A 22,248-nucleotide genomic window follows, 5' to 3' on the forward strand; every position below is an offset into this window, starting at 1 on the left:
CAGTAATAAAATTATCAAATCTCAATGGATAAAGAAGTCAATACAATCAAATATATCAATAGTTCTATAATTTCCCTGAATAATTCTCATATATATTCCATGACTGTACAGTCAAAATACCATTTATCTATTCATCACGCTATCTCTTAAAGTAAATAAAGTTTCTTTCACATCAGGTTAACGTTGAGTTCCAATCAGGATGTTAAAATAGATCTTCTAAAATATTACCTGGGTGGTAAACGTTACTTCTATTCAAGATGATATGCAGTAGCTCGTTTAAAGATCACTGCTGGGTGCAGACAGAAGGAAAAAAAACCTGCTCACAAAAACTCCACCACTTTTCAATAGAAATGTGTTCAACAGAACTTTCCGTTGTTATGATTTGATTTTTATGATCAAAATGTCTTTTGCAGAACAGAAAACAACATTTTCAAATGTATGTAGGTAAAAATTCTCTTATGTTTATCTCTTATGCATACAGCGATGTTAGCTTTGCATTCATTTTAAAGTTTTTAACTTTTCTCTCAGTTTAATAATGGGTAGTGCTATAGGTAGTGTATGGTTAATATCAACTATTATAATCAAACATTTTGCACTTAATTCATGACGTAAAAAAAATAATTTCACAATAAATCTTTGTTTCGTTGTTTCATTCACCTAGCCTATATTTATTGATGGTTTGTAAAGGCGTACGTATCAGATGCTATCAGGTGAACTTTATATCACTTTGAAAAAACTATTCTATACATCTGTGAAATAATCTTTTAAATATTTAAAAAAGTGATAAGATATATAATTAAACAAATATTCCAGACCCTCGATGTTTGTTATTAAGATTGCTCGTATGTCTAAAGCTAACCGTGTAATTGCTTTGGCTGATTAAACTAACCAACATAACGACTTTCATTTACGTCATCATCGGCCTGAAATAGACGAAAGAGTGAGAAAAATTACCGCTAGCCTGCGATAATGCCAGACGCTGATGTACTGGTTACCCTTATTAAATCGTGTGCAGTTCATTTTGGCGGCACAGTAGCCATTATTTGTTTACTTAATTGAAAGCTAATATTATTGATATGAAATCAATAACAAACGGAGGCAGATGTTATTTGTTTTGTAGAATAAGTTGGATTTCAAAGTGATGGATATCTCTGTTGTTTAAAGCTCGGGAACATGCACTTAATATCAAGTTCTAATTTTGTTCTATTTGTTGATAATTTATTTTTTTCCTTCCCTGATTGCTTGATTTCCTTTTTTTCTTGTTTCTTTTCGCAGTGCTTGTTTATTCAATTTTCTTTGTTTGTTTGTAACAGTTAATATTTTTCCCCTTTTCATATTGCTTTATTTCCGTTCTTTGATATCTTTGTTTCTTTTCGGTGTGCTTGTTTCTTCAATTTCTTTGTTTTTTCAATCTTCTTATTTTCCTTTCCCTTTGCTCTTTAAAATACTACATCAAGAAATTAACTAGTCGAAAAGCATAATTGTTCAACTTATTTTTAATCTATGATTCTTTTTGTTATCTATTAATCATGTGTTTCTTTGTCTAATATGTTTTCCTATTTATTTGTATTGTAGTCCTGTAATATTATGTTGTCATTTCAATGTTATATTTAACTTTGCCATTAAAGTGCGAGGTTTGGCATGTCACAAAACCACTCCAGGTTCAACCCACCATTTTTTATTCCCCTTTAAAAATGTCCTGTACCATGTCAGGAAGATGGCCATTGTTATATTATTGTTCATTTCTGTGTGTGTTGCATTTTAATGTTGTCTCGTTTGTTTTCTCTTATTTTTGAGATATTAAGATAAGACGTGGCACGGTACTTGTTTATCCCAAATTCATGTATTTGGTTTAGATGTTATATTTGTTATTCTCGTGTGATTTTGTCTGATGCTTGGTCCGTTTTTGTGTGTGTTGCGTTTCGGTGTTGTGTCGTTGTTTTCCTCTTATATTTAATGCGTTTCCCTCGGTTTTAGTTTGTTACCCCGATTTTGTTTTTGTCCATGGATTTATGAGTTTTGAACAGCGGTATACTACTGTTGTCTTTATTTAATAATTTGAAGAAAACTAGATGTGTTTGCTTCTAGTTCAGCCTAGCATATTTCCTGTTGCTTTTTAGTAACAGAACGATTTGCTTTAAAAATTAAAGTGACTGTTGTTTTTACTTTTATCACGTGTTAATGATCAGTTGCCATGACCCAGTTGTTACAGATCGATTTCACAAGTTCAGAAAACAGTAACAAATAATTCTGCACAGAACAAAATAGTCGTAAACAATGATATTGTTATGAATAATTATGTTATGATATATATCATGTTTCATGTATTACCTCTGTAAATTAACTTGTACTGGACTGGCTTATTACTTCAATATAACAAACTACGTAGTTTATGAGCGTGTTTCATCATATCAGTTTCAGAAGGCAAATGAACTCGGATCAAAACAAATCAGTCACTGGAAACAAATAAACAGTTCGTATGCTCTTTTGAACCTTATTTCACTTGGTCACCTTGAAGAGGCTACTTGTGTGTATTCAACGATTAAATAAACGATTTGGAAATAAAGTTTATAAAAATAATGTCTCAGAAAGAAGCAAAATCCCGATAACTGAGTTATATGAAAAGACTGTGGGAATGTCTCATTACGTCAACTATGTTTATTTATTTAATCTAGTAGGGCTTTTATTAGCCATTTTTTAAAAGTTTCCAATATTAGTGCCAACTTTAAACAATTGTAATAAGTTTAATTGCAAATCAGCATACAAGAAAATGCAATAGCATATACATAATATATAGAAAGCGACATAATATAAATGAATACATAAACCAAAATAATCCATGTAATAAAATAAACATTTTTCAACACAAAGAACCTTTAAAATAATCTACTTGATCAATTGTGACGGTAGTGTTCAGTTTTCATTTACAAACACCAAAGTTTTAATACCAAAGTTCTTGAATATGTTTGAATAAGCGATAATCATTTCGACATATTAGGCCAAGAACAAAAATACTTAGGCAAACCACAACAAGATAATATTAATTTTCGATGGTTTTCAAATTGCAAGATTGACATGGTCTTTCGGTACTAAACACAGTGCTAGTACACTACTATTACAGGATAGGGGGATGGTTAAGAACTCACAGATATCTGTTTGTGACGTTTATGTACCTGTCTTAAGTCAGGAGCCTATAATTCTGTTCTTGTTTTTGGTTGTTTTTCGCTTGTTATTTTAGCATAAACTAGGCCGTTGTTTTTCTCAGATTTTGACATGCCGGTGTGTTTTATAGCTAACTATGATGATACACTAGTATACGGTATGAGTTTTTTGTTACGGAGAGTACGTACAATCATCCAAGTATTCAGCAATTTTGTGTTGACTTTGACCATTATTATGTACACTTCCTGTTTAATTAATTAAGTGTTGAAATACTCAAAACAGTAAGGTTGTTCTACCACCAGGTAAATTCTAAGCCGCAATAGGCACATCTATTTTTCTCTCGGATGTTCCGTTATAAATTATCTTTGACTATTTGGTTTCGAGTGCCACCGACAATCGGTGTCTAGCGTACCACATTATGAGCCTGGTATGTTTGATGAGTTATTACTGTGCTTATCCAGTAACCTTTGTGGTATTACAATAGCAATGACTAAAGCAGTTTACCGAATTGCAGTTTGAATTCTTCTCCCACAAACTGATCAACTGGTGAAATATTTTAACAAATTGCTTAAGTGAAAAGTTGTTAGTATGAAATGAGTGCTGTGAATTATAAGGTAATAGTTATTTTGTAAGTTGAAGTCTTTGTCATTAATTGCAAACAAAATAATGACTTACTATAATATGAGCCACATATTTAGTAGGTATAAATCTGACATGAAAACTTCGATGTTAAATAGGTTTTATAGATACATGTAAATCGTTCATTAATTCAATGACAAAGACTTCAACCAACTTGACACAGATTGTAACTTCTACTTCGTAGGATATTAATCCAAACTACAATTTGGTTAAGTGTTATAGCCATAGGTATGGTGATCCCATAAAGGTTACTGAATAAGCAAGACAACATGTGAATAACAACATAGATATGGACAACATAAAGAGATGTCTGATTTGTAAAATTTGTATCAACATTAAAAAAAAACCGAAGGTCTGTGTCTATAATCATGATCTGTTACAAACCAACTTGCTTTTCGAGTAACATGTTGGAAATAAGAAATGATAGATTTTTCTACAATTGATATGTAACCATATAAATACGTTGTTGCATACATCAATTCATAGACGAGACGAAAGTCTTTTTTTCTTTGAAACAGTATGCGTTCAAATATTACATTTACTTGTGATAAACGGTAAAACGTTAGACACTTATTCTTAAATAACACTTTTTTTTAAAAAGGAAATGCATACTAGGAAGTGATTTTGAACATTTATTGTATTCGATGATTTTTCAGATGACAGTCAAGTTAAAAATGCGATATAATATTATCGAAGAATTCAATTACATTTGCTATTGCATAATACAAATTACGTAAATTTCGTGTTGAACATGCACGATTTACACTCCTGTGTAACAATCTAATGAGAGATAACGATGGATCAAGTCGTGATATTTCTGAACATGGTTAAATATCAAATTATATTTTTGCCATCTCACGAGCTTTGAAGACGGTACTTTTGGTCTAACCTCAGAGCAGAATTCATTAACTTAGTTTGAACAAGGTCACAGACATTTTGTTTTTAGAAAGATATACAATTGGACGCGATACTATGTTTTTATAATGTACTGTATGTTGTCGAACTGACGACCAGAAATTCGAAAGGAGCAAAAAAAAAAAAAAAAATCTGGAAAAGACTGGACAGTTCCAGTCGAAGAATAGATCTGCATCGGGAATTAGTGACGTATTAACACTTTCAGCCAACTGGAAATATTTTGAGTGTAAAATATTAACACATCTAATGAATGACGATAAAATGTATTGTGCTAATCTCTGTGACAAAAACGTGTCAACCATAATAAGGTTTTAAACAAAGTGGGGTGATTAGCAGTATCTGAAATTGCGGTCATCTTTTATTTGTGTGTACTGATATTTTCGTTTTCGTTGATATGAACGAGTTTTTACTTGAATTTCATAATGCAGGTATCAATAGTTATGTTTTTTTTATATTTTTTTTATAAATATCATTTTGGGTTTTAGTTTAATTGACACAAAGAGCGACCTAACAGGTTCTAGATGTTAAGATGGCCGCTGCTACCCGTTCTGAAAATCACGATATATAAGAAAATCACGATGTATAAAGAAAAATAATATAAACCCAAATGTATGAAAGAGAACTGGTCACAGATAGACATAAAGCTATTGATATCGTGTAAAGTTGCAAAGTTGTCCTTAAAAGGCTTAGCTTATGTATCCTTTATCTCTAGTTTGATGGGATAGACGCGTTCAACATAGTCACCAAATTGTTTGAATACGAGTGATATTTTACGATGTAGGATATATCCCTCCCTAAAACATGAAACGTGTTTCTGCGTTGACCATTTCTTTTAATGAAACAATGCAATACCAACTCTTTCAATTTCAGAATATCTTTCTGTTTTGAATGGGGAATACTTGTATAAAATGTTTAAAAGTCAAAGGTGTAGATACTATTGCAAGATGAAAGAGTCTTAGATTGTCGTAAAGAGTGAATCTAGACAAGGTTTTTTTTATCGAGTTTGAAGATGAATTTTGATAGATTTGACATAAAAAGGCGTAATGCTCTAGTTTAAAGCGTACATGGACAAATTCATCCCATGATTAAAAAATCTAAATGTCTTTATTTCTGTCAGGAATACAATGTAGTAATATCGATTCTTCAAGCATAACATGTAAACACTTAGCAACTATATATAATTCCATAAATTATCATCCTTCGATTACATCAGTTCTGGTGTAAAACATGTTAAATCCGAAAAAAACCCATCAAAAAACGTCAGTAAAGTACATTCTACCATTAAAATACAATGGCGATTCTAGATGTCATTTTCATTCAAACAACATTTGTATTAGAAATGGTTCAAAATTAATTCACCACAACATAAAGTACTCTTATTTCTGGTATAATTTTATGTTAAGGTTTATGTACCCTTCTGTAGTCATTTTTGTACGAATTTTTCAAACCTCAATTGTATCAAAACTACAGATATAATGAATAATATAGATAGGTCATTTAGTACATATTCCAAGAGGAAACTTGGTGCAAAGTATTATATTTTACTGTTTCATGGCATTTGATAGAAAAAGAGGACTTTGCGGCAAATAAATCAAGATTTTTGTAGAAAATTCGCAGCCTTTAATACAGAGATTTTTGTTTTAAAATTTGAAACATAAATTACTCACTTGATTTTCTATGATGTGCTAGTGTTCATTTTTTACAAAAATGGCTACAGAAGGGTACATAAACCTTAATACATTTCTATTTAAAGGTACAAGGAGACGAAATAGTTGAGGCAAACAAAAAAGCCCGATTAACTTTTATGTCCTTAGATTTTAACTATAAAATGAAAATTTTATTTATCTGTTCGTCTAGCTGGTCAACAAGTTTTAAATTCCATAGGGACCAGATCCCGTATGCATAAAACCTCTTAAGTTAAGAAATCCAATCGTAGTACTAATTTATCGTTACACTTGTAACAATGTCCAACCGTTCGAAAACAAAATACTTAATTAGTTTTATGTATACGGGTCCTGAAATATCACTTTGAAATATAGCCCTTTATTGTCGACGTGCATTGACAAATGTGTGTACACCAAAGTTTAAAATTTGAAGAAAGATACGTCACTAGATCAGAAGTATGTTAAACTATGATCGTTTGAAACAAAATAACTCATATAAGAACAATAAAGTTGAATTAAATTGAATACAAAAAATGAACTTGTACCAAAAACTACGTCATAAAATTTAATAATGGATACAATAGATACAATGGATATATTTAGCACTTGCGAGGAACACAGCGTGGTTAGACTTCATCTATCAAAAGATATACCCGTGTGATACTCTGTCTACACGTTCTTATTTGGCATCTAGAAATAATACACTGCCAGTGATCTTTTCTGAATACCGAATTATTCAAAAGTTTTACCAATATCTGATTCTATTACATGTAATAAACCAACATGTTATTTGACCATTTTACCCAACATATTTGTCCATATATAGAAAATTAATTCTTAAATAGATGATCTAAAGTCTATAAAGTTTACATTGAGAAACCAGATTACATATTGTATATGTGGCATACTTGTCTTTAACTTAATAACAAAAAGCGTATCAAATGCTCTGAAAAAAGTAAAATCACAAAAATACTGAACTCCGAGGAAAATTCAAAACGGAAATTCCCTAATCAAATGGCAAAATCAACTGATATAACACATCAAACGAATGGATAATAACTTTCATATTCCTGACTTGGTACAGGAAGTTCTGATGTTGAATGATTATTACTTAACATTTGTATTACATTTTCAACAAAATACATTTACTAAGCATTTTTCGTCTTCTATAGAAAGCATTATCAATCGGTTAAACATAGACGTAGTTAATTCATTTGAATTCCTTGTTGCCTTGGTGAATAGATACTGTTTTCCAAAGAAGTAGAACATAAAAACCATGGGAACTGTATTTTTGAGTATTTTAAAAAATGATTCATTGGCTGATTAATTCATAGTTAACGTCAATATTGCACACACTATCAAGACGCTGGTAGAATGGTGATGTCATAACAATAATTGTTACTGTAATAATATACTTTAATATATTTTGCCAATATTACACAAACAACATAATATCAAAATAATATTCTGTGATATTATTAATTCGTATTATTTAACAAATTTGATTCGTTAAGGCATAGTCACATGTTAAACTATATTTTCGAAGGTAGAGAGAAAACGGCGTATACTGTAGCAAAAAGCATATTGACCGGCAAAATGCATATCGCACGGTTATTTTTGGAATATCTAAAAACCGATATACTTTGTGACGTCATGTAATGAATTTCAGGATATTGTTTAACGTTTTGAAACACATGATATCTGTGATCAATAATTTGACGGAAAAAATCTTCAAATACATAAGATGTCAAAAAAAAAGTAAATTAAATAACAACTAATATGTTGTTATTGTCAAGGAGACAAATTGATGTAATATTTATAAAATTCCAACTAACCTAAATGACGATTCTGATACAAATAAGGTCGGAAATTAATAATATAACAAATATAGCCTTTGTATGAGGTCAATACAGGATATATCGACCCAAAGAAGTATATCGACCTCGGACTTCGTCCTCAGTCAATATACTTCTTTCAGGTCAATATATTCTTGTATCGATCTCATTCAAAGGCTATATTTGTATAATATTAATTTGTTGGAACATATATTTTTACACATTATTGCAGATTTAACATGCGTTTGCATTGAAGTAAAACGTTAGCCAACAGAAATATTTCGTATCCGAAAGATAATACACGCTTTGCTCACCATGGAAATTTGATTTGGATAATAAATAATTTCATGTAATTCGTAGTTTAAAAAATTACTCGATTTACATATTTGAGTTTTAATTACGTCACATGTTTTAACCGATACATATTTAAGAACCTCAAAGTGCATGCATCAAACTGTGACACTTTACCTTTATTTTTTTGAAGTTTCAAACACATGGAACGAGAATAATGTTGAAGCTGACAATAATGCGTATTATGCATAAATATGGTAGAAAAAAGGGATTGCAGCTAACATGTATGTGTCCGCGGTAAATCGAACATGCTCTTTCTGTTAGGTCTATAAATATACAGGAATGCTATTACAGAGTCATAATTGACCAAGACAGAATTTAAATTGCAAATAATAACATTCTGTTTGTAAAAAAGATAATACCTTCTTCAATTGCATACAATCATTACAAAATACAAAAAATAAATACATATATGATCATTTGTAAATGTTGTGCATTTCTTTTAAAATGACATTTGGAAATGCACAATATGTTTAATTAATCTATATCATTCCTTAAACACAACTTCGTCCCGTGTTTATTATAAGATTAGAGTAAGTCTTTCTGTTGTGTTTATTATTCAGATCGACCCAATACCTTTATAACTTTTCTTTCATTTTTGCAGGTTAAGCCATTATATGACCCGTAACATTCTCCGTACTCCTACATTCATAATTTTGTTACATCATGTAATTGGTGTTCCGTTTTCTAGTGTCATTTCCGACAACAACAATTCAAAATTGATTATTTTGAAATTGTAAACAACCCTGTCGTCATCAATTTGTTATTGTTTCATTTGAGCACGGTGAAGTGCAATACAAATTAACGAGCGGTAGTTAAGGTTTTTTTAATGGAAAAATAAATAAATAGCTAATTTTATTCTATTTAGTTTCCTTTTGTGGTCAATGCAAGCTATAAACAACCTATCCTTGAACACGATAGTAGCAGGACAGGAACGGTTGTTTTATTACTCTTTTTTTTAGGTTTAAACACTGCTCATTAATCATCATGAAACGAAGAAAATATTTGAACGGTTCCTGGAAACGTTATCTTACTTTAATATCGCACAGGAAGTTTGCATGCACACATGTATATAAAAAAGTGAACTTTGCCAGTCATATTTTGATAGAGTCCGAATGATTTATTTACAAACGTTTCCCGAACACTCGTTCATTTAAAGGAAAAAAACGCTTTAATTCCGGAACAGATACGCGTAGTAGATTAACAGAAATACCGAACTCAAAAGAAAATTCAAAACAAACAGTTCCTCGATCATCAAATGGCCAAAGCAAAGTTTAAACGCATCAAACCAACGGAAAACAAAGATCATATTCCTGACTTGGATACAGGCATTTTCTTATGTAAACAATAGTGGATTGATAGTCAGGATCAGGATCATTACAAAATAGAAAATATCAAATAGACCTTGAAGATGGTTCATTTACGTGTGATCGTTCATAAACAGGGGATGCAATTGCATTCAAAAACGTATTTGAAACAAGGAAGAAAGTTCAAACATGCACTCATTTCAAGTGTGACTTAAATGACGAATATTCTTATTTTCAAAAGAACTCAATATACATGTATGTTAACATGAATTATCATTTTAAATTACTCCTGTCTGTTTCACCTTATTAACAGTATCGTAACTCATTGACTCATTTATCTTAAAAGAGCATTAAAACATATATATAGTATTGATATCACTTGAAGACGTACTGTTTTACTATTGTCACATTTATTTTCTGCAATTGAATATATCAATACAAAACGGATTGATAGTTCGGTTTTATAGGCTCCCAAGTCAGGAGCCTCTGACCTTTGTTAGTCTTGTAATGTTTATTGGTCGTTATGGTTATGAATCTAGTAGAATCTTGGTGTATAAATGCATGATTTACGCTAGAGGAAGAGTTAGGCAGATTTAGACGTTTGGCGGGGAAATTAGCGACAGGGTCGAAAGTTATAGGGGTGATCGTAAGGGACTCTCTATGTTCGGTATCGGAAACAGTTAGAGAACACCCCTATCCGTAAAATAGTATATTCGCCCTGGGGTATATCAGAGAGTGAGAAACGGCACTCAAGGCTGTCGGTTGGCTGTCGATGAGCCGTCACCAGTCAACAGAGCGTACGTCAGTAATATTAAGACGCTAGGAGAGCTTTAATATTCAGGAGACACTTTGTACTGGGTACAAGTGAACGTACATGTTGATAGGATTGACAAGACAGGCTGTCCCACTCGGAGGACAGACTGTACCAGCCCGCACTGTCTGGTAGTGACAGGTTGTCCCACTCGGAGGAAAAGTTGTACCAGACCGCTCTGTCTTGTATTGACAGACTGTCCCATTCGGAGGACAAGCTGTACCAGCTATACTGTCTCTAAGTGACACATCGTCCCATTCGGAGGACAGGCTGGTTTATTGTGTTATATTGTATAAACTTGTATATATAAGAGTTCATACTTACTTTGTATCGGCAAAGAGCCCGTGTATATATTTTGGTTCATTGTGCATAATATAGATAGTTGTAGTTTTTAGCCTTACCGTATTGTTTGTGGACAACTTGGATCCAAGTATTTACTGGAACGGACGTTTGAGATATAAACGCCTGGTTACACGTTACATATTTGGTGGCTAGCGGTTGGGATTTAAGTTGTCTATCAAATACTATTTGATTGATTGGTCGTTATTTAATGTGTTGTCAGTATTGATTTAAAAGATTAAAGTGAATCAACCGTGAGACATAGTTGTTAGTCGCGGTTGAGTTGTAACACGAGTGTATTATTTAATAAACATTGTATTATTTTGATTACACTGTACTGTAATAAATATGTCAAATATTGACGATCAAATTGCTGAAATAAGTAGACAAATACAGTCTCTTAGCGAGAGCACAATACAACATGGACAAGGTTTAATATCATCTACGCCTAAAGATCAGGGTGTGCGTCCAAAGGTTGTTGAAAGTAAAGATCGATATTTCCATCATAAACAGGAATTAACGAAAAATCAAAGTACTGCTCATACTGTTTGCTCTGGTTCGAATGATTTGAAAATCAAACCTTCAAAATATGATGGCAATACTCCTTGGATAGATTACTTAGCACACTTTGAGATGTGTACACTTGTTAATATGTGGTCTGAATACCACAAAGGTTTGTACTTGGCCGTGTCACTGGTTGGACAGGCTCAATCAGTCCTTGGTGATTTACCAAAGAAAAAGAGACAAATATATTCAGACCTAGTATATGCACTGGAGGAACGCTTTGCTCCATCTTGTCAAACTGAACTGTATCGTGTACAATTCAAGGAATGTCGACAAAAAGCAAGTGAAACTTTGTCGGGGTTAGGTCAGTTAGTTCGAAGACTTTCTAATCTGGCATACCCGACTGCTCCGTTAGAATTAAGGGACACGCTCGCCAAAGAACAATTTATAGATGCGTTAGTAGACTCTGAAATGAGATTGAGAATTAAACAGTCTCGTCCAAAAGGTCTTAACAATGCTATACGTTTGGCAGTTGAACTTGAAGCATATGACAAAGCTGAGAGTAGAGCCATAGAAAGTATAGGTCACCTACGACGGACTACTAGTGACGAACGGACAGAAGCACCTACTTGTCCTGATACGGCTGTATCTATGGAACAAATGACGACGTGGATGCAGACGATTGAAAATAGTATACAATCCTTAACAAATGAGATTAAAGATTTAAAGTCCCAAAGAAAGTTCCAACGGGGGAAGAGAGATAACACACAGGGAGACCCTTGTTTTAGTTGTGGTGAAATAGGGCACTTTGCAAGAAATTGTCCTAATAATAATCAGAAGCAAAGTATTCGGAAAACAGATAACAACGGAACATTTACGGACGGTACGGTCAAGACACTGAAGTCTGAAATTAAGTCTTCAAACAATGACGAATGCGCTGTTGTTGTTTCAGCTTCAGGGAATGTAGGAATGTTTGTAGAGTTAAACATTCAAGGTGTACCAGTCAAATTTGTGGTGGATACTGGATCTACAGTAACGTTAGTTTCTACAAAAGTATATGATTCAATTCCTGACTTGTGTAGGCCACATTTGAGTAAAACTAGGTCACAGATAAAGTCCGTCAGTGACAAGTATTTAAGCCTTCGAGGTAAATGTAGTTTTAAAATGGATTTTGGTAAAGAAAAGTTTACTACAGATGCCGTTGTAACTGACCTACAAGTCGATGGTATTCTAGGTTTAGACTTCATTAAGAAAAATAAGTGTCTGATTGACGTGTCTGCTAACGTATTACACATCGATAACGTTAAGGTCCCCCTATGTGTTCAAGGTACCCAAATTAGAAATACTGATGTTCGTAGAAAACCTTGTCCGTTAACATCAGACAGACAGTCAAATACGGACCGTGATTGTTCTAAGAGAGAACAAAGTCAGGTGAATATTGATACAAGTCAGATGCCGGACAAAAGTGAAGACTTGACTTTAAAAGAGTTACAATCAAATGACTCGGACCTTAAATTTGTTAAGCGGTGGTTGACAGAGGGTCAAAGGCCACAGTACAATGAGATATCAAGTAAGGGATATTCTCTAAGGTCATTATGGAGTCAGTTTGGTTGTTTAGAAGTCCATCGTGATGTAGTAGTTAGACGCCACATGGACCGTGAACTGAACGTTGTGAAATTACAAGCGGTAATTCCCATGTCTGAGCGTAAGCAAGTTTTACAATGCTGTCATGAGACAAAGTGTGCAGGTCACCTAGGTATACATAAAACTATAGAGGAAATACGTCAGTCTTTCTATTGGCCTGGTTTGCAATCCGACGTTAGGATGTATGTTGCTGGTTGCAATCAGTGTACTAGGAGAAAACGCCCAATGAAAAGGAAACGTGTCTCGTGGAGATTAGAGGATAATGGTCGTCACGATAGTAAGAGACCAACTTGTATGGCTGATAATGTAAATAAGTAAATTTCGGATTATGTATAAATATTGTTGAATTAAATTTTGTAAATTTTAGTGTATCATGCGGGACGCATGTATATTGAGGCGTGGGTTATGTAATGTTTATTGGTCGTTATGGTTATGAATCTAGTAGAATCTTGGTGTATAAATGCATGATTTACGCTAGAGGAAGAGTTAGGCAGATTTAGACGTTTGGCGGGGAAATTAGCGACAGGGTCGAAAATTATAGGGGTGATCGTAAGGGACTCTCTATGTTCGGTATCGGAAACAGTTAGAGAACACCCCTATCCGTAAAATAGTATATTCGCCCTGGGGTATATAAGAGAGTGAGAAACGGCACTCAAGGCTGTCGGTTGGCTGTCGATGAGCCGTCACCAGTCAACAGAGCGTACGTCAGTAATATTAAGACGCTAGGAGAGCTTTAATATTCAGGAGACACTTTGTACTGGGTACAAGTGAACGTACATGTTGATAGGATTGACAAGACAGGCTGTCCCACTCGGAGGACAGACTGTACCAGCCCGCACTGTCTGGTAGTGACAGGTTGTCCCACTCGGAGGACAAGTTGTACCAGACCGCTCTGTCTTGTATTGACAGACTGTCCCATTCGGAGGACAAGCTGTACCAGCTATACTGTCTCTAAGTGACACATCGTCCCATTCGGAGGACAGGCTGGTTTATTGTGTTATATTGTATAAACTTGTATATATAAGAGTTCATACTTACTTTGTATCGGCAAAGAGCCCGTGTATATATTTTGGTTCATTGTGCATAATATAGATAGTTGTAGTTTTTAGCCTTACCGTATTGTTTGTGGACAACTTGGATCCAAGTATTTACTGGAACGGACGTTTGAGATATAAACGCCTGGTTACACGTTACAGTCTTGTATTATTTGAATTTTAGTTTCTTGTGTTTTGGAAATTAGTATGGCGTTCATTTTCACTGAACTAGTATATATTTGTTTAGGGGCCAGCTGATGGACGCCTCCGGGTGCGGGAATTTCTCGCTACATTGAAGACCTATTGGTGACCTTCTGCTGTTGTTTTTTCTATGGTCGGGTTGTTGTCTCTTTGACACATTCCCAATTTCCATTCTCAGTTCTATTTGGGTGTTTCTTGTATTACTTTTGGCGTTGTGTTTATCTCTCCATATCAACGAAAACAAACGAAAATTTTCAATTTAACGTGATATTATTTATACACATTCAGCTCAAACAACTCGTAATTGATATGTACTTTCACAAGTGTACTAAAGTAGCAGGTCTGTAACATAACTGTTTCTATAAATATTCATTAATGATTGTTCTATGAATGAAGTTAAAATAATTATAAACAACAACAATTCAATAATACTTATTCATATCAATTATCTGAGAAACATTTCCAATCCTTTACAGGTTCTAGAATATCAAAATTCAAACGTCTAGCAAAATAATTTTGAATTCGTGTTATCTTCACGAGCTATATCCGGAGTGCCTTTTAAAATACAAATGCCCATCGTTCTAATAATAGATTTTATGTCTGTTGATATACAGAACAGACCAAAATGTCAAATTAAGAACAAGCGAAACTCGTTTTTATAATTTTGAGTGTCATTTCCGACAAAAACAATTCAAAATTGATTATTGTGAAATTGTAAACAAACCTGCCGTCATCGATTTGTTATCGTTTTACCTGAGCAGGGTGAAGTGCAAAAAAAATTAACGAGCCGTAATGAAGTTTTTTTTTTAATGAAAAAAAACTTAAAACAGCTTATTTTAAACTGTTTAATTAAGATACATGCCTTCTATAAACAACATATAATTTTGCAGGACAAGAAAATGGTTTTATTACTTTTTGTTAACGATGAAACAATGTTCATCAGTCAAGATAATATAAAACAAATCTTTGAACGGTTCCTGGAAACGTTATCTAACTTAAAGGAAGTTTGCATGCGATCAGTAAAGTACATTTTTCCAATCATATATTTGATATAGTCCGAATGATCTATTTACAAACATAACAAAGTAGTGTACCGAACACACAGTCATTTAAGGAAAATTCGAATCACTTTAATTCCAATTCAGGAACACGTAGTAGATTAACAAAAATACCGTACTTCAATGTAAAATTCAAAACCATCATCAAATGGCAAACTAAGAACCTCAAACACATTAAGCGAATGGTAAACAATATTCCTGACTTGGTGCAGGCATTTCCTGGTGTAAAAAATGGTGGATTAAATGTCAAGACTAGGATCATTACAAAACAGAAAATAACAAATAGACCTGGAAGAAGATTCATTTACGTGTGATCTTTCATAAACAGGGGATGCAGTTGCATTCAAAAAACATATTTGAAACAGGTTTCGGTACTTATGCATCTTCGAACCTCAAATGTTTGGCTTTCAGCGTTCCTGATGAAGGTAAATCAGGAAAAGTGCTTCGGACGCCTGAAATTATTAAACGTGTTATTTTCCATTTTCTTCAATTGTGTCCATTATCAGTTTGACTTTTCTGACGAAAACTTTTATTTTCAAAAGAAGTTAATGTTATATATGATAAATGAGTTATCATTTTAAATTACTCCAGTCTTTTTCAGCACAACGCTTTTTACCATTTTCTATTCACAGTACTTATTGAATCATTCATCTCAAAAGTGCATTATAAACCTTATATTGTATTGATATTACTTAAAGAATATTTTAATGCCTCTTTGTTTCTGCAGTTGCATAAACCAAATGAATGCAGATCGGTTTTGATTTTTTTTAAATGGCTTTGTTACTTTTGACGTTTTGTTTATTAATCCCTGACAACGAAACATATTTTTTTCAATTAAACGTGATACTATTTATAAACATTCAGCTAAAAATAAATGAACATTACACTCCCACAAGTGTACTCAAGTAGCAGGTCTATAACATACTGTTTCCATAAATATTCATAAATACTTGTTCTATCAATATAATTATAAACAATTCAATAATATTCATTCATATCAATTTTCTGAGACATGGTTCCAATCCTATACACGTTCTAGAATATCAGAATTGAAACGTCTAACAACTCTGTAAAAATTGCAAATCATAAATAATTATTTTGAATCCGTGTTATCTAGAAGAGCTAAATCCGGAGTGCTTTTAAAGTACAAATGCTCATCGTTCGTAATAGATGTTATATCTGTTGATATACACAGAACAGGCCAAAATGCCAAATTAAGAACAAGCAACATTCGTTTTAAATTTAAGAAAATGATGTTTAAACAAACTTTTTAAAATCCAAAAGTATAAGCAATGAATAAGTAACAGGTAAATTAGAATTAATGCAATTTCGTCAATTTTTGTTTACAATACGGTACATAATTGTTATCAAAATGAAATTCAAATTATATAAAATGCTTTAGTCAAGGCTCCGTGTTGAAGACCGTACATTGACCTATAATGATTTACTTTTTTTAAATCGTTATTTGTATGGAGAGTTGTCTCATTGGCACTCACACCACATCTTTCTATATCTATTTGCAATATATGCGGATCATTATCTTATACAAAACTATAAGTTAATTAGTCATTTTATACGGACCGAAAACAAAAACGTTGTCTTGAAATGCCAAAAAAAAACCATAAAAAAAATACATCAATGAAAACAACAAGCTTGATGCCAGCATTAAGCATTAAAATGTAATTATAAAATCAAACAATTGTTTTTTGTTATTTAGGGTTGTATATACATTATCGATTATGACGAATATTTTAGGATTTTAAAGATTTCATATCTACTTACAATCTGCGGGTTTAACTATACTATAACGTACAAATTGAGAAAGAAAGAATTTGCAATAATGGAAAAAGATGCACGCTGTCAACAAAATAATTAAGAATAAAGAAATATGGGTTATCAAATGTCATTGATAAAGTGCAATTAAGATCGAGAAGCAATTCGTTTGCAAAGGAAGTTAGTTTATTCTCAAAACCGGTATGTTTTACGATCTTATGCTTGAATAATCTTGTATTTTTTCCAAAAAAAAATTGTTTCACGGAAACGAAAATGACATTTTAGGTGTCTGGCACCATATACGTTTTCTCTATTTGACCTTACTTTCAACTTATTTTTTTACACAACACATGTTATAGACCTAGTTATGGTCTCTTTATATCTACAGGTAGAGGATTGTTTTTACAGCATCGATGAACTATACATAAAGCTGTCGATATCATTGTTGAAGGCCGTACGGTGACCTATAATTGTTAATGTTTGTGTCATTTTGGTCTTTTGTGGATAGTTGTCTCATTGGCAATTATACCACATCTTCTTTTTTATATATAGATGCTACAGACCCTATACAATGATGCGTTACATTTGTGTTGCGAAGTTGCAGTTTGTCATATGATCAGTGTCCTTGATCAAATGTTCATGGTTAAGCGAATGTTTTTAAAACACTGTATAGTTTGTAGCTCACATGGTCCAATATATTTTGTTCGTTCCTATTGTTTTGTTTCCATTGATGTTCCTTCGTTCCCTTCTTATTGTGTCTACACTTTACAGCTCGTTCATTATGAACGTATCTGTAGGGACGTTTTGAATTAACATGAACTTAATCTTGAATATGTAACTGGTAAAGTAATTAAGTCTGGAATTTCGCTTCCATACATTACTTAAACCTTTTACTAAATTCGCCATAAAGACATCAACTGAAGCGCACCTCTGGGTGCGGGAGTTTCTCGCTGGCTGCATTGAAGACCCTTTTGTGGCCCTCAGCTGTTGACATTCTCGTTCGTCGGGTCGTTGTCTCTTTGGCACATTCCCCATTTCATTCTCAATTTTATAAAATTCTCATAAAAATAGATCTCAAATCCCCATTTTTTCAGTTTATAAAGCTTGTATATTTAATTTAGATCTATCACTTGAATAATATTATTCATAAAGAATATCATTCTAGCACCGTAGAATGTAAGATCTGTGAAAATGATTATTATAACAATATTGATATTGATTTTGTTTTTGATGAATTAAATCATAACCAAAATTAATTACTGCACATGTTCAAAATATGAAGTCCGGCACACAGTCAATAGTATGTACTTTTATTTTGGCAATGCACAAGGTCATGTTTTTCTTAATTGACGTCTTTGCACTAGATTTGATTAACTACGAGTACTCTTGTATCGATAATTTGTGTCTTCCGACTTTTTGTTAATTTGTTTGTTACGGTTCGTGCCGAGCTGATGAGTTGAGACATTTCCAACTGATTCGTACAGTTTGCGCTTATGTTGTGATGTCACACCATGGTTCTAGGCAGGGACATGTCCTTAGTACTCACACACTTGTTTAGCACTGTAATTTGTAATTTAGTGTGAGTCATTGGTTGTTGTTTGTTATATCTTTTTTTGCGATATAACAAAATAATATTATATTATACAACTTAAATGATAGACAGCATTTTCAATATTAAAAAAGTCATTCTTTGTCACACATGAATGATTTGCAGCTGCCTTCCATCGTTTATTTTCAAAAGCAGGTCCTATTAACTAATTTTTTTATGTCATTTGATTCAAATATTTTAAACAACCGAGGTTTTTTCAATGGTTTACTTTCTACAAATTGTGACTTGGATGCAGAGTTGTCTCATTGACACTCATATTTAACTATGGTTATATCTATTTTCACCAAAAAAAATAATGCAATATGAAACCTAAGTGGGACTTTTAATGTTTGATAAATAAAGGCAACAGTAGTATACCGCTGTTCAAAACTCATAAATCCATGGACAAAAAACAAAATCGGGGTAACAAACCAAAACCGAGCGAAACGCATTAAATATAAGAGTGATATTTGAATTAATTAAGTCGAAAAATGCATGTTTTAAAACCCATTACTTTTATTGTAACATAACAACATACATTATTTTCTTTAAAATGCTATTTTATAAAACTACATTATCTTATTCTTACGGGATATCATTCGAACACCGTCATTCTATCTATGAGTATGATTTTAAATAATTAAAATAACAATTTTGGTAGCCATAAAAGTTGTTAACAAATTTTCTTCAAAATTCCAAACAGAAAAATTTATCAATATTCAGCTTTTTTTTTAATAAAACGTTCCTCCAGGATATTATATTTCTGCATCAATTTGTTTCAAATTCAGTAAACACTTGACCTAATTATCATTTTCGATTAAACAAAGTGGAATGCCCCCTCCCCATACATCCTCAATTAAGTTCACAACGATATGAAGGAACATGAACATAAATTAATTTAAACATTATGTAGTTCATTTTATTTTACCACTGCGCATATGCCTCTTAATTTACTTCTGAAAGATCATTCAAATTACGACAAGGTTAATACGTTTGTCTAATTAAATCATAAATACAGCTGTAACTTTGGAGTTTATTTCGGGAAAGAAACCTTGGTGCAAAAGTATAAAGCTGACAGTTTCTTGTATATAGTTAACATCATGCTTTTATATTCACAGTGGCATACTGGATATGAAAAAAAAATCTCATCATAGATACCAAGCTTATAATTTGATATGAAGGACACTGATTGAATCATAGTCTTGTACCTGATGAGAAGAGAGAGTGCATATATTCACTGCTTAATATAAAGCCAAGAAATTACATTTTTTCATTGTAACATACTGTGAGTAACATTGATTTCATTTAGTAAACGCCATATTAAAACCTGTATTTAGCAAAACCTTTCGGGAGTTTGGGTTCGCAAGGCTCTAAACATTTGACATTTATTTTACTTTTTAAACCTTTAAATACAAGCACCATCGTTTAGTCTTTTGTAGACAAAACGTGCACCTGCGTTACACAAATTGAATGATGAGTGTTTGATGATGTTCTTAGTGTTCGTGAACAATGGAAAGGTTTTATGATTGTTTTTTCTCTATGATATTTTGGGACAATTGAATGTACACCCTGTCCTTTTACAAAACAATGTTTAGTACAGTGGTCATTTTATGTGTATTATTATATGTGCCTGACTCGCTCAAAGACGTATACGTAACTACATATATTTTGATTTTAACAATGATTGATGTCTATACTGATATTTATAGACGATTGTCTTATCTTAAACTATGTGAAAAAAAAGTCAGCTAGTCTTTTTATATAAGAATTGAAGGTTCAACTTTTATCTTATTCTATTTCGATTGTTGAAAGTGGATCAAGCACGATTCTGCTTTGGTTTATCTATCTATTGCGTCCATAAAAATGAGGTGTACCATGTGAGACTACAGTAACTTAGTTTTGTTCTTTAAAAACTTTTACAATGTCATTATTTTCCATAATTGTTATTTTTTGTGTGAACTTATAATATGCAATGTTCTCTTTACGAAGCTGCAAGACTTTGAAGAGTTTCAACTATCTTTGTTTGCAAGGGAGATACTTGGTTGTCACTTTATAATGTAATGTATGTTACAATAACCATTTACATATAAGCATAACATTTTCATTGATTTTTTTTTAGATTACCTTTTGATGCCAAATATGTTCGATTTTATAGACCGGTAGAGTGAGACATTTTAGCAGAACAATCCCCGTCATTATACATCAAGAGTAACCATTGATTTCTTGACAAAGAACAACATAAACGTATTACCATGGCCCTTAAAGTCACCGCATTTGGATTTAAACTTAATAGACACGTTCGCCTTACTTCAATCACTGGACCATTTGAGTCAAGCTAGCAACATGAATGAAAATAATACCACATGTTCGAATACAGATTTTGATTTATTCCATGTCAAGGACATACAGAATATTTTAAGCCCCTTATGTTTATCACAATAAATGCTGCCATTAAAGTTACCAAGAATAAACCCTATTTATCGTACGTGCTTTAAAAGTATATTGTATGCTTGGTAATTATCAATCATTGCAGGTTCATTCAAATTATTATCTACCAAAAACTGAATGCATTTTATTTTTGCTTTTAAATTTAATGCTGCGTAGTTATTTTTTAAAGCGACGCTTTTCCAAATTGATATAATTTCTTGATAAAAGTTCACACACGAATGTCACAAAGGATACTGATAAAAGAACAATTGAATAAGAACACACCAAAAACATCAGATGATTAATAAAGAATAGCTATGAACTTTTTGTTACATTCAATTTGATGTATATTTACATTGTGTATTATCAGCAGTGTTGATCGAAACAAATAACATCTGTTGTATGCCTCACCAAAATACAATAATAAGGAATTTTTAGATGTCCCATTGTTGATCATTTTCCTAGCTACAAAAAATGTCTTAAGACAAATTGTTATTTCATAGTATTTGTCTTTTTTGCCGTTATAATAATGATTGCACCAGGATACATATTTCCTTTGATTCGTATACACGACAGAACATGTACTATACTGTAAGTCGCTCGCTGTATAGACCATTTATATACCTTTGTAAGTGTGATTTAATATCTTTAATATCATATGGTGAACAGTAAGTTATAGCAGAAATTTATTTAAAAGAGAGGGAAAAAACTCGCTACGAATGGACATAACACAATTCTAAAACCTAGTGAAATAGGGAATACATTATCCTCAATAAATTTTTACATATATATACTCATATTTATCTATTGTTCTACAGGAATATTGCGACTGGAATAATAAGGAACCGACCATTTGATTCCAAAAGGGGGAGGTTTATTATGTTGTTTTCAAAAAAAAATATTCTGATTTCAATTTGAGAAAGAAAAAAACATAATAATGTGGTAAAGCAGATGACAAACAAAATATTTTTAATTCAGATTTTTCCCATACCTTAC

General features: G+C 32.4%; 1 long non-coding RNA gene across 1 annotated transcript; it reads left to right on the forward strand.

Annotated features, from left to right (window-relative positions):
• Positions 1 to 135: 135 nt before the first annotated feature.
• On the forward strand, positions 136 to 21,817 carry LOC134707399 (uncharacterized). Its single transcript, XR_010105706.1, has 3 exons — positions 136 to 436; positions 19,944 to 20,110; positions 20,945 to 21,817. It is a non-coding gene; the product is annotated as an uncharacterized LOC134707399 (long non-coding RNA).
• Positions 21,818 to 22,248: the final 431 nt, after the last annotated feature.

Source organism: Mytilus trossulus, chromosome 2 (genome assembly GCF_036588685.1).
Source record: "Mytilus trossulus isolate FHL-02 chromosome 2, PNRI_Mtr1.1.1.hap1, whole genome shotgun sequence".
NCBI classification, from domain to species: Eukaryota; Metazoa; Mollusca; class Bivalvia; order Mytilida; family Mytilidae; genus Mytilus; species Mytilus trossulus.